Source organism: Bidens hawaiensis, unplaced genomic scaffold, assembly GCF_021521415.1.
Source record: "Bidens hawaiensis isolate Kalapana, Puna unplaced genomic scaffold, B.hawaiensis_p1.1 tig00011307_1, whole genome shotgun sequence".
NCBI lineage: Eukaryota > Viridiplantae > Streptophyta > Magnoliopsida > Asterales > Asteraceae > Bidens > Bidens hawaiensis.
In genome coordinates this window covers 778,705-791,095 of record NW_027491881.1, presented here as the reverse complement: position 1 = coordinate 791,095, position 12,391 = coordinate 778,705, and the positions used below count along the sequence as shown (strand labels likewise).

Below are 12,391 nucleotides of genomic sequence, written 5' to 3'. Positions count from 1 at the left end.
CCTGTGTTGATGCCCATTTTTTAAATTAAAAAGGTTTAGGTTAAACGTACCCCCTTCATTGCTAACCATAACCCCTCTTCCTCCCGAACTTTCATTTCCCCTTTAACATCTATAATTAACATGTTAGCCCATTTTATTTTATTTTATAATTCTCTCAAAATATCAAATAAAACTATTAAGTTTTATTTTTGTTTTACAGTTTTTTATATATTTTGTTATTCGTTTTATTATTTTATTTCTTTAAGATCTTATTAAAAGTTTGTTTATTTTTTTACATGTATTAAAAAGTTTTATATGATTTCTCTAGCTAGTTCTTTATTATATTTATAAAATGTATTAAAACAATTTGACATTTTTTTGTTACCTAAGTAAAGAGCCAATTTTTTTTTATCAAGTTGTATGTTATTTAAACTTTTTATTTACAAAAAATAATATTATTTTTTTATAAAATATGTAAACAATCTTTTAATTTAAAAAAAAAAAACACTCTCAAAAAGATTATAACAACTATAGAAAAATAAAACATTTTTTGAAACAAGAAAAACAATGTTTTTTAATTAAGAAAAAAAATATTTTTCTAAGTAAGAAAAAAATATGTTTTTATCAAAGGCTTTTAAATATACATAAAAAGATAAATAGAAAAAATATTGTTAGATAAAATAGAAAAAATGCTTTTATAAAAATAATAATGATAATAAAAGATAACAAGATGACAAAAGAAACAACAAAAAAAGTTTAAATTGTATTAATGTAAACTTGAGTGAGGGGTATGTTTAGTAAATATGGATGGGATGGGGGTACGTTTAGCAGCACCCTTTAAAAAATGGACATGCTCGTGTTCGTTTATGTTCATTTGTTAATCTAAACAAACATTTCACGATCATATTTGAACAAAATAAATGAGCATATATGAAATAATGTAAACAAATATATATGAACAAACTTATATGAACAACACAAACGAAAAATAAAATTTAATTAGATATTAAGTATTATGATGATATAGCTTGTAAAATACAAATAACAATTAACTATTTTCTATTAATATGTAGGGTTATTTTAAAATAGGAAGTTTGTTTTTCATTAAAAGACTAAAAAAAATTATAACAAATAGATTGTGTAATAGATGACTTAAGACTAAATGAGTGAACTTTATGAACATATAAGGGTGCTAGGGTATTATGGTCCAGTGTGTTTTTTTTACATATGTGGTGAAAAACACAATGGTGAAAGAACACAAGTATTGTGTTTTTAATAATTGAGGTGAAAACAAGTATAGTCTTTTTAACAAGTGAGGTGAACAAACACAACTATGGTGAAATATATAATAATGAAAAAGGAGAAACCCAAGGAAACCTATTATGTTTCAACATCTATTAAGTGAAATTGTTCACGCTAGTGATAATAGATCTCGGCGGTAAGTAAGAAACAAAACATAAGAGGTGATTTCGATGACGACGTCTCAAGAGGTGAGGATTTCTTTAGCGGCTAAGGAAACACTCTTGTTTTAAGATTCGATGAAGAGTACAAGGTAGATGGCCGATCATATTCCTCAAAAAGATTTGCTAGATCCTCGCGGAAGCGATATAAACAAATGCATCTAAACCCTTTGTCGGTAATTGACATTTCTTAGTCCCTAATGTATCACAAAGTTCTATTGAAATTTAAACCATTGACTAAATTTGTTATAGTGAAATTAGGTTTTTCAAGTTGGCAACTTGAAAGATGGCGAAGGTGTTTGATTATTGGAATCGGTTGGCATGAGCTGCTATTCGACGATCGAAATTCAACGACGGACTCGTTAGTGCAATTCCTGATCTGTTGGTGGTGGTAGTGGTGGTGAAGGTGTGTGTTCTTCATCATTGAATACTCTTAGGGGGTGTTTGGTAGAGGGATTTGATTGGGGAGAAATGGAATTAGAAATATTTCTTTTGTTTGTTTTCCACTTTTCATTTCTATTTCTCTTTCTATTTCTCTAAAACTAGAGAATTCCATTTCTCTTTAAAACAAAGAGAAATCCATTTCTCAGCAGCCTCCTCATAGCATGTCACCACCTCGTCTCCCGGCCACCACCCCGTCTCCGGCCACCACCCCGTCTCCGCCCACCACCTTGTCTCCAAGTCTGCAACCGCCACCTCGTCTCCAAGTCTGCAACCACCACCCCGTCTCCGCCGTTCGCAGTGGTGAACACAGAGATGGTAACCGGTTGTAGGTTGCAGGTGGTACGGGTGAACGGAGATTAGGGTTTCAAGTGGTGGTTCGTGGTAGGTTAGGGTTTTCAGATGGTCGGGTGATTGTGGTCGCAGGTGGGTGACAGTGGTGGTGGAAATCGACGGTGGTCGCAGGTGGCTTGCTGCTTATCATCATCATCATCATCGCCACCTACAACCACCACCACAAAATCTCCAAAGAGGCAGTGATGACAGATCCGATCCTCCTTTTTCTATATCTTATGTTCCAAAAATTTGAATCTTTTTAATTTCTTGTGTACTGTGGTTGAAGAAGGGGATTTGGTGGCGGCAGCCGGTGATGGTGGGCTGTGGTTGAAGAAAGGGCTGTGGTGGTGGTGCTGGTGGTGTGGGGCTGTGGTGGTGGGGCTGGTTGTGGTGGTGGTGCTGGTGGTGGTGGGGCTGCGGTGGTGAGTGGTGTCAGGTTGGGTGGAGGTGGGGTTGGGTATGGTAGAGTTCTCTGTTTATTTTCTCGTGTACCAAACAAGAGAAATGATTCTCATTCTCCATACCAATTCTCTTTCTCTACAATTCCATTTCCATTTATATTTTCTCTCCTTTTCCATTCTCTGTACCAAACACCCCCCTTAAAATGTGAAATGTTTCTAAAGAGGTTTTATTTTCCTTATGGAAAGAACTTTTCAGATACGTCATTCCCTAGAGGGGGTTCTTCGTTTTATAAGGAAACCCTTGAAATATTAAATATTTTTGTAGGAAAAGGGTTCCCTCTATTGTAAAGGGTTTCCCCCACCATTTTATCCTTAAGAGAGGATTATTTTTCTTCATACAATGGGATCTAGTTGTACCCATCTAATGTGTCTAACTGACCTATGACTAAAATCTTTAGACATAACTAATCGTTATCTTACCTGACACATACGCATGCAAACCAACCATAAAAACATTTAATAGAGAAGGGGTTCCAGAAACTAGCTTGGTTCGCTTAACTTTTCTTAACTTGATTGAGAGTATTTCCTGAATAATAAACCTCTAAATTGTTGAACTACTGTAAAACGATAGCTTGATAAAGTTAACTATGAATTCCTGATCAAGAACACGATCGAATGAAGAAGCTCATAGTCTCAAACACAAAACCAAATTTTAAACCGGTTTGAATTGTTTCCAAATTTATTACATATATTCAAGATCTTCATTCTGTTTGACAATAGCTAGCGAAGAGTGGGAGCCACTGGTTATCCTCCGTCCAAGAATGTCGCACCCGTTCATAGCTTGTATAATGTTGGCATCGGCATTGTCTTCTCAGTATGTTATGAAGGCGTAGCCTTTAGACATCCTGTTTGTATCCTGTATTACATAGGTACGAATGATGTCATCGAACTTCCAAGTTGAACAGGTCTGTCTCAGTTGAACCAAAGGACAGTCCACCAACAAAGCAGCACACATTCTGGTTGTCAGGGAGGTGAAGAGTTTGTTGGGGTTTCTTGTTTAGCGACACGTTGGGGGGAAGATTTTCTGCTGGCGGAGGAAGAGGAAACTTTGGTAAACCGATTTTCTTAAGGTACTCATCTAAGATGCGATGGGTTAACATTGGGTTTTCATAACTAGAGGGTGGGTGGGAAGTGTGGCAGCGGTCGAAGAAGGTGGTGGTGGTACGAGACCGTTTGAATTTCGGCATCATTTCTGTAACATCCTACTTCTGATAATAATAAATAAAAGAATTTCGTTTACTTAATGGTGTGTTATTATTTAGTTAAGTTATATTACATATATAAGTAAAGTGTGCATCAATGTTTTGTATCTTAGGTTGTGTCTTTTGTACCCTTTGTATCTTCATTTGCACTCTTTCTATTGTGCTCCTTTTGGTTAGTTTCCAGACAAGTGGTATCTCACTTTCCACGTGTTCCCTTGCTATATCATTGTAGTTCAACTTTGCTTTAAGGTTGTCATAGCATCATCTCAATCTTCAACTTCTTTTGCCGACATGTAAGGCCCCGGTTCCGGTGACCTACTTTGATGTTGGATTTACTCATAACATAGTTCTATATATATCAGAGTTAACTAAACTTTCGCGGAATAATAATAAAGGTCAACCATTCATTACAAATATTCATAACTTGTCTTTTAAACATAACATAAAACATAGTATCAAATATCATGACAAATCTTTAGATGCCAGCCTCATCAATTCTGCCATGTATCCCCCTCAAGCTAATTGCTTTAGTCTATTAACCTGCGTGTATACTAAAAGTCAGCTACGCTGAGTGAGTTCTAATTAATCGGGCAACATACAATACATTCACATACTTATATATATACGTATCCGAAGACACATATTACATACTTAGCCTGTAACATTTCTTTCATTCGTACATACATACTTTCTTTCTTTCATACTTTCATTCTTTCTTGTTTTAGCTTACTTATACATACGGAATTATATCTACATTTTAAAGAGCGTTTTGCCCTATAACCTTCGCATATATTATTAGGGTATGCAACCCTGTAACCTTCGCATATATTATTAGGGTGTGCAAATATGTAACCGTCGCATATATTATTAGGGTATACAACCCTATAACCTTCGCATATATTATTTGGGTATGAAACCCTGTAACCTTCGCATATATTATTAGATTATGCAATCCTGTAACCTTTGCATACATAATTAGGGTATGCGACCCTTTAAGCATACCTTCATACAACCATACATTGTCTTCTTTATATTTAAATTTATGTACTTTTACACATACACTTAATCTTTTCCACAACTTTCATGTATCATTCATACATCATCGTAACACAATAACATATCACACTATTACCTGGCGGTACATGCAATATCCGAAGATCGTTCATGTATCGTCAAACATTCATTCATACATTAAATCATATAAGGTATACACTTACCACTTAAGGTAAGTGTATTAACTAATCACATCGAGTATGCACACAACCCCGAAAACATAACAAGGAAATGGGGCTAGAAACTCACCTGAACTCGGTTCCTCTCAGAGTTAATGGTAACTCCTTTCTTTAACTGGGCACGACTAACTATATAACAATTACACGCATCAATTAACTATCACTATCTATAACTTATTTCTAGTTTAATGAAATCCCTCAAGGAACGGGGTCCGGTGACAGCGCCCCTAGCAGCGAGGTTCTAGGGGCGACAGCCCCTAGCAGGGTCTAAGAGGCAGAGCCCCTGGCTGGGGTCGAGCTGCTAGGTCAACTTGGAAAAATTTTATTTCCTTTAACTTCCTTAACACAATTTTCCTTGGAATTCTTAATTTATTACTTCCTCCGTCCCATAACAAGTGTCATGGTTTGAAAAACACAAATTTTAAGAAACTTTGAATTATTGCACTTTTTGCTTAACAAATGACTTTAATGCCCCTTACATATATAAAAAGACAAAATTTAAAAAGTTTCAATGATTGTATTTGTGTAATGGTAAACTTGAAAATTAGTTAATAAATTTTAAAAGTGGACATTTGCAATGGGACAAACTAAAATGGAAATGTAGACACTTTCAAAGGGACGGAGGGAGTATTTTATTTACTAACTCATTCGCTATAACGAATGGCCTCTGATTAAGCCTCATTCATTACAAGTGTATCTTAAAGTGAATGACATGATTCGTTATCTTAACATAGTGAATGGGTGAGTAACGAATGACCTGATTCGTTATCTTAAAATAGCGAAAGGGGTGAGTAACGAATGACCTGATTCGTTATCTTAACATAGCAAATGGGTGAGTAACGAATGACCTGATTCGTTATCTTAACATAGCGAATGGGTGAGTAACGAATGACCTGATTCGTTATCTTTACATAGCGAATGGGTGAGTAACGAATGGCCTGATTCGTTATCTTAACATAGCGAATGGGTGAGTAACGAATGACCTGATTCGTTATCTTAACATAGCGAATGGGTGAGTAACGAATGACCTGATTCGTTATCTTAACATAGCGAATGGGTGAGTAACGAATGACCAGCAATTCGTTCAACATAACGAATGAGCATCAGTCTTATCCAAACTTTGACTCAGAGGTCAAAGTCAAAATCGTCAAGAGCACAAAACGGGTCAACATGAACAAGATTTGCAATTGAACCTCAAATCTCAACAAAACAACATGAAATTGGTATCAGTAGGCTCGTATTCATAGCGCCTACAAACCCTAATCATTCAAACATCCCAACATCGAGTTTAAATGGTGTATTTGATTGATATATGATATGGCTTCCTTATACTAACAACTATCCTATTAAATGTTAACAAATTTTAGTAGGGATAATCATGTTTGATTCGTTTTCACCATAATCTTACAGATCTAAGATTTCTAAACTAATCCGAACCTAAATGAACAAGATCTCATTATAAGCATACCTTAAACGATTCGGTTTACGCAAGCGATCTAGTTTTGATATCGGCTTTGGCTCGTTACGATGCTCTAACACTATCAAACTCGGGTTCTCACATTCGAATCTTGGTTCAGAATAAAGGAACGTGTGTGTGTTTTTTTGAAGGTGTAGGCTATGGTGTAGAGATAGATAGAAATGGAAAGGTTTAGGGTTTAAGAGGTATTTATACTCCTTTAAGCCCATGAACCTAAAGCCCATTCCATCCTTTATTCCATTTTTTAAATGTCCAAGCCCACACTCTTCTAGATTATTTATCTGAACTGATTAACGACGCATTATAAAATAAACGAAATTTATTTTATGTATTCTTTTCAAAATCCAGGATGTTACACGACATCTCTTCATTCGACCTCTTTGTTTTACACTGATTATCGCAGTCGTCACCTACAATAATCGGGTTTCAGAACCCTAGGTGGCGGTCGTGTAGTGGTTGCGGTGATCTGTCACAACAATCACATACTGTTACTGGGTCCAATTTCAGAACCCTAGGCGGTGAGGGTGATTTGTGGTCGCATTTATTTTCGGATTGTATTTATCGTCTCCGTGGTGTGACGTAGACTTGTCCTTACAAGTGACGATTTTGCATGTTGATGACTCAACAGTCGCAACGTTGGCTGTAGTGATCATTGCATCTCAATTATTGGCCAAAATACTATTATAGGTTTATTAGTGATTTTGCAGCTGGCCGTCATTGACAGAATCATAGGAAGGGAGGTGGGGTCTTAGTTGATTTGGTCATTTAGGTAATCTATTGTTGTTTTGTTATTCTGTTTTTGATTATAATAATTAGCATATATAGATAATGCTTCACAAATATTTGATTATTCAGTTTCCAAAATAATAAGTGGATTCAGTTGTGTCCATACTTTGTACATTGATTTTTGCGTTCATACATCAATTGATCTTTACTTCTCTATGTTAATTGGGTTAATTGGCTTTGAGGTTAATTTTCTTTTCTATTGTCACACCCCAATCTAAGGCGAAAATGTCGGGGCGTGAGCTGATTGCTCACAGTTCTCAAGGTACTATCATGCAAAATTTAAAATTATGATATCTATTATTCCAATTTAAATAGTACAACAAATTCAAATAATTCTAGTATATTAAATTCATAAATAAACAAGTAAAATAAACATCCAAAATTAAATTCTTATATCTTCTTCTTTAACATGCATCATAAGTTGCATCAAACAATCTTGATAATCATAACATGCGGTAACCTACATATTCGTCAAAAATACAACAGGGTTTGTCAGCACGAGGTTGAGTGACTAGCACACCAGATTTTGTGTATATATGATAATAAATAAAAATGCAACAATGTCAAATGAGATAAGCAATTCAATTAATGAGCAAGTAAATGAGTTGTCGATAAGCACAATGCCAGATAAACTGACAATGGCTATTACGACGGTCGTATGATCATATTGTTCTGAGATTATGTTGGACCTCTCCGAATGCGATTCAAATAGAGCATGTAAGCACATAACAAGTAAGGTATAAAATGTTAAACACAAGTGACAAACATTTGCAATTTGTGTATTAGATAATAGGGAAATAAATAGTAACACATACGTCCCAAAATAGTATAAAATGAGTGTAAAAAGGGGGGAATGTGATACTAACATGATCGGATGAACGAAATATAAGTGATGATGTGAGAAAGATAAATCCTTCGGGATATACCATCAAGGATTTCTAGTTAAATAATGGTAATAAGATTAATTATAAAGATATAACGTGATTTAATAAATTAAGATTTTGATGTGATTAGGTTATGTTTGAGATTAGATTGCTTATTGATTGAACGATTGCTTACTATTGTTATTATTGTAGACCAATATTACTGTTATATATCTTTTGTTTAAAAGAATTATTTCGAAATATCATCAATTTTATACTTGATAGAACAAATAATTAAATCATTTAAATAAATAAATTTAATATTAAATATCCTTAAAATGATATTTAGGTAAATATATAGTTAAAATAATAAAATAAATATTTTGGTTAATAAAAAAATGAGATATACTTATAAATATTCGAATAAATAAAATACAAGTATATAAACGTTTAAATAGGTAAATGTTTAAGTAATTAATTATAATATGTAATAATAACGTTTAAATAAATATATTAAATAAATATATAAATGTAGTATTTAATCTTTTAAATGAATAAGTATTTCGAATCTTTAACGAAATCGGTTTACGAAAATTATAGTTAATGTATACTCTTTTTATATAATTATTATACACTACAAGAAAATGAAGCTAATACAACCCTGATAAAAAGTTGAATTAGGCCTTGAAAAGGCTGCATTAGGCCTAATGCAACCTTTTATCAAGGGCTGCATTAGGTGAAGTTGCATTAGACCTAATGCAACCTTTTTCGAAAGAGTTGCACGTACTATTTAAATGCAACCTTTTTATGATGCAACCTTTTCAAATGTTAGTGCAACCTTTTTAATTTTAATTGCAACTTTTATAATAGTCAAATGCAACCTTTTTTCACATCAACTGCAACATTTCTCTAATATTTGAGTTACACAAATGCAACTTTTTTCAATCAAATGCAACTCTATTGTATCATTGTTTCAAGTACCAAAATTTCTATTAAATAGTATCTCAATTGCACCAACACAATATTAACATTAATATAATAGATATATCGTAATTCTACATAGGTCCAAACTCAAAATAACAATGTAATAAACAAAGGTGTTAATACAATGATAAAAGGTAACGAAAACCGTCTACTTATCTCTAAGATCCTAAAGTACTTCAGCATGCAACTTTTCCATTATACTTCGCATTAGAGTGACAAAGTTTGTTCGTTCGTTGTCGTAATCTTTTTGCAAAGCTTCTAGCTCAGCCTTTTCCCTTTTACGTTCCTCTTCAAGCTCTTTTCACATTTCAAGCAAGCGTGTTTTCCAACTTTGAGGCTCTCTGTCAAAATGATTACATAAGCCCCCTCCAAAATCATGTGCAAGTATCGTCTACTCTTTTTATCAATGTATTTGTAACACCTCTGTCATAAAGTCAGTGATATCATTGTATCTTTGTTCATTACAGCTGGAAAAGGCTTTACCATAACATTACCATCATTTATAGACTAGTGGTTCTTCATTTGTTCCTGCAATATTGTCCAAAAAGTGAAGAAAATATTTTCAAAAATCAAAAACAACTTTATATACCTTAAATCATGTTGCGAGTGAACGTTAAAAAATGCAAAGGTTGTTTTCTTGTTATCTGTTAAAAAATACACTCATCGACAAAGAAGTTGTAGCCGGCAGCATGCATACCTGCAGTATGGCATTTCAGTGTGCGAACCTGCAATATGACATTTCGGTGTGCGAACCTGCAATATAACATTTCAGCGTACAAACCTACAACATAAAGAATGATGCCACTGAACTGATGAAATCACGAGGCTGCGGAGATAAACTTGATCCTCATCTGTGACATTGTAAATTTGTTGTCAATAATTCTACTGCTCAAGTTTATAAAATGATGTTTTTTTTATTTGTCAAATGGCGTAATGAAACTATACAACCCCATATGTGTATTTTAATAGTCTGGTTGGGGACCAAATTCATGACACTATGAAGCAATGACACTGCAATCTTGGAATTAATGTCTCAAAAAGACCCAATAAACCCAAAACCTGAAAAAATAACCGACCAACACTCTCTTGCTAAAACCTAGTTTAGTGTCAACAAAAGGAACATGTCATCATATATTCACGTCCTTGTATGTGTCTTTTTTACCTGTATGTTAAAACATTTGGTTTAAAGCGGGTAATTCCTTGTATGGGTCATTATTTTAATTTATTCATCAAGCCAAAGCTGAACTTGGTTAAAAGGCCAACAGAGGGGAACTTATTGTTTTTTGGAATAAGAATTACACATGCAGAGGCACAAAATGAATCTATTTAAATCAAATAGTGTGTACTTACTCGTTTCTTTCATAAGTCTACAAAGCTCCCACTTGATAACTTTTTCCGTCCACTCTCCCACTGATTCAACTCAGTTGTACCCTACAACAAAAATTGAGATTTCATTTCATTATAGTAGTAAAATGTCAAAAAGAAATATACTTTTGGTGTTGAATGGTGATTCCTTTTAATTTAATCCCCAGAAACTAATTATTGCCTAATAAGATTTCTAATGCATGGAATCACATGCCACTATTGCCGATTAGTAACTATGGTATTAAAATTTTTGCTCAGGTTGAATCTAAATTAGTTCAATAAACCATATAGAGTATAAAACTGGTAATTTATTAAAGTTTGATTTCTAATAAACTTTTATTAAACATTGACTATCTAACTGATTTTGGGTTTCCGGTTAAGCATGTCAGGTAATCGAGTATTTTTTTGAAATTAAAAGTATATCCAGTGTTATAAACGAGATAAGCCAAGTCAAGCCTCTCATGTGAAAAAAAATTATACATATCAACAAGAACATAATGAAATTAATACTTACAAAAACCAATTTAAGCATCTTCTAATCAATCAATACAAGCAAATACCAAGAATATTTCTGCAGCCGATATATATTGTTCTGCAGCCATCTTCTAATTGATCAATACTCTAGTTTTGGTTCACGCAGCATCATCTTTTTTGTTAACGTATAATCTTGTATTAAAGTAAGTAAATTTGGTGTTTTACATAGTATTATATCCCTACAAAACTTGTTTTGAAGCCATATTTAATGATTGAATCAAAGATAAAGAAGCAAACCTGTTATATATGTCGCTAAGAAAAAAAAAGGCGCTAAATAATAGGATTATTATGTAGTAGCCAATACACATAATATCTAGTTATGGTGCTTCTGAGATTAAAAGTTAGCTTAATTGAGTTGAGATTATTAAGGTTAGAAAGTGATATTAACACCAATAACACAATCAACACTAGATTCAGAAAGTGATATTAACACCCAATTATGCTCACCATTATCATTATCTACACAAACTGAACTCGTAGAGGCATCTAGATTCTCTACATCATCATCATTACATATAAAAGAAAAGGTAAAGAACACTAAACCTCATGGCTTATATTTAAATCACATGAAAATAAAATGTTGGAATATCAAATAGCACCACCAATCAAAACAAATTTGACTAATTCAGATTGATGGAATACATAAATAGCAAAAATTGATGTAAATAGCAATTTACTTTTGCCAACTCATATGATCAATAACGACGTGTGTTTTGTCTCAAAATTTCCTATACGATATATTAGAATATACATTTTAGGTTTGAGTATTTAAAAACTATAATCGGGCAGTGCAAATAATGAAACTTTAAACAACACTCGAATTTGGACCTTTTTATTGCTTGGAAGTTACAATTATAAACCAGATTAGCACAGTGCCGTAAAACGTGAACCCTAAAATCAATTGATCGACTATTTCTACACCTTATAGAATCGATTTAGAGATGGAGTTCAATAATTTCTGATTGATATTAGTCGCAAATGGACCTACAAATGTAGGGTTTATTTTGTCGTTCAATCAATCAATTCACAGCCTGCTGACACATCGGTGGATAATCTGCGCAATCAAACACAGCAAATCGGTCGGTGGGGGGCGTTTACAGTTTAAACTGACCTGCATGGGGTGACGATTGAAAAAGGGGGGAAGCTTAGGCGGGCTTGGAAAAAGAGATTGAAAATAAAACTTTCCCGTAAAGCAAATTTTTTAAGGGTGGGAATTAATAACTAAATTTACTTATTGACGGTGTTATTTAATTATGAAAAATTGATTTAAA

At 33.6% G+C, this 12,391-nt stretch overlaps 1 long non-coding RNA gene across 1 annotated transcript; it reads left to right on the top strand.

Annotated features, from left to right (window-relative positions):
• Positions 1-8,992: 8,992 nt before the first annotated feature.
• On the top strand, positions 8,993-10,448 carry LOC143537705 (uncharacterized). Its single transcript, XR_013136112.1, has 2 exons — positions 8,993-9,820; positions 10,339-10,448. It is a non-coding gene; the product is annotated as an uncharacterized LOC143537705 (long non-coding RNA).
• Positions 10,449-12,391: the final 1,943 nt, after the last annotated feature.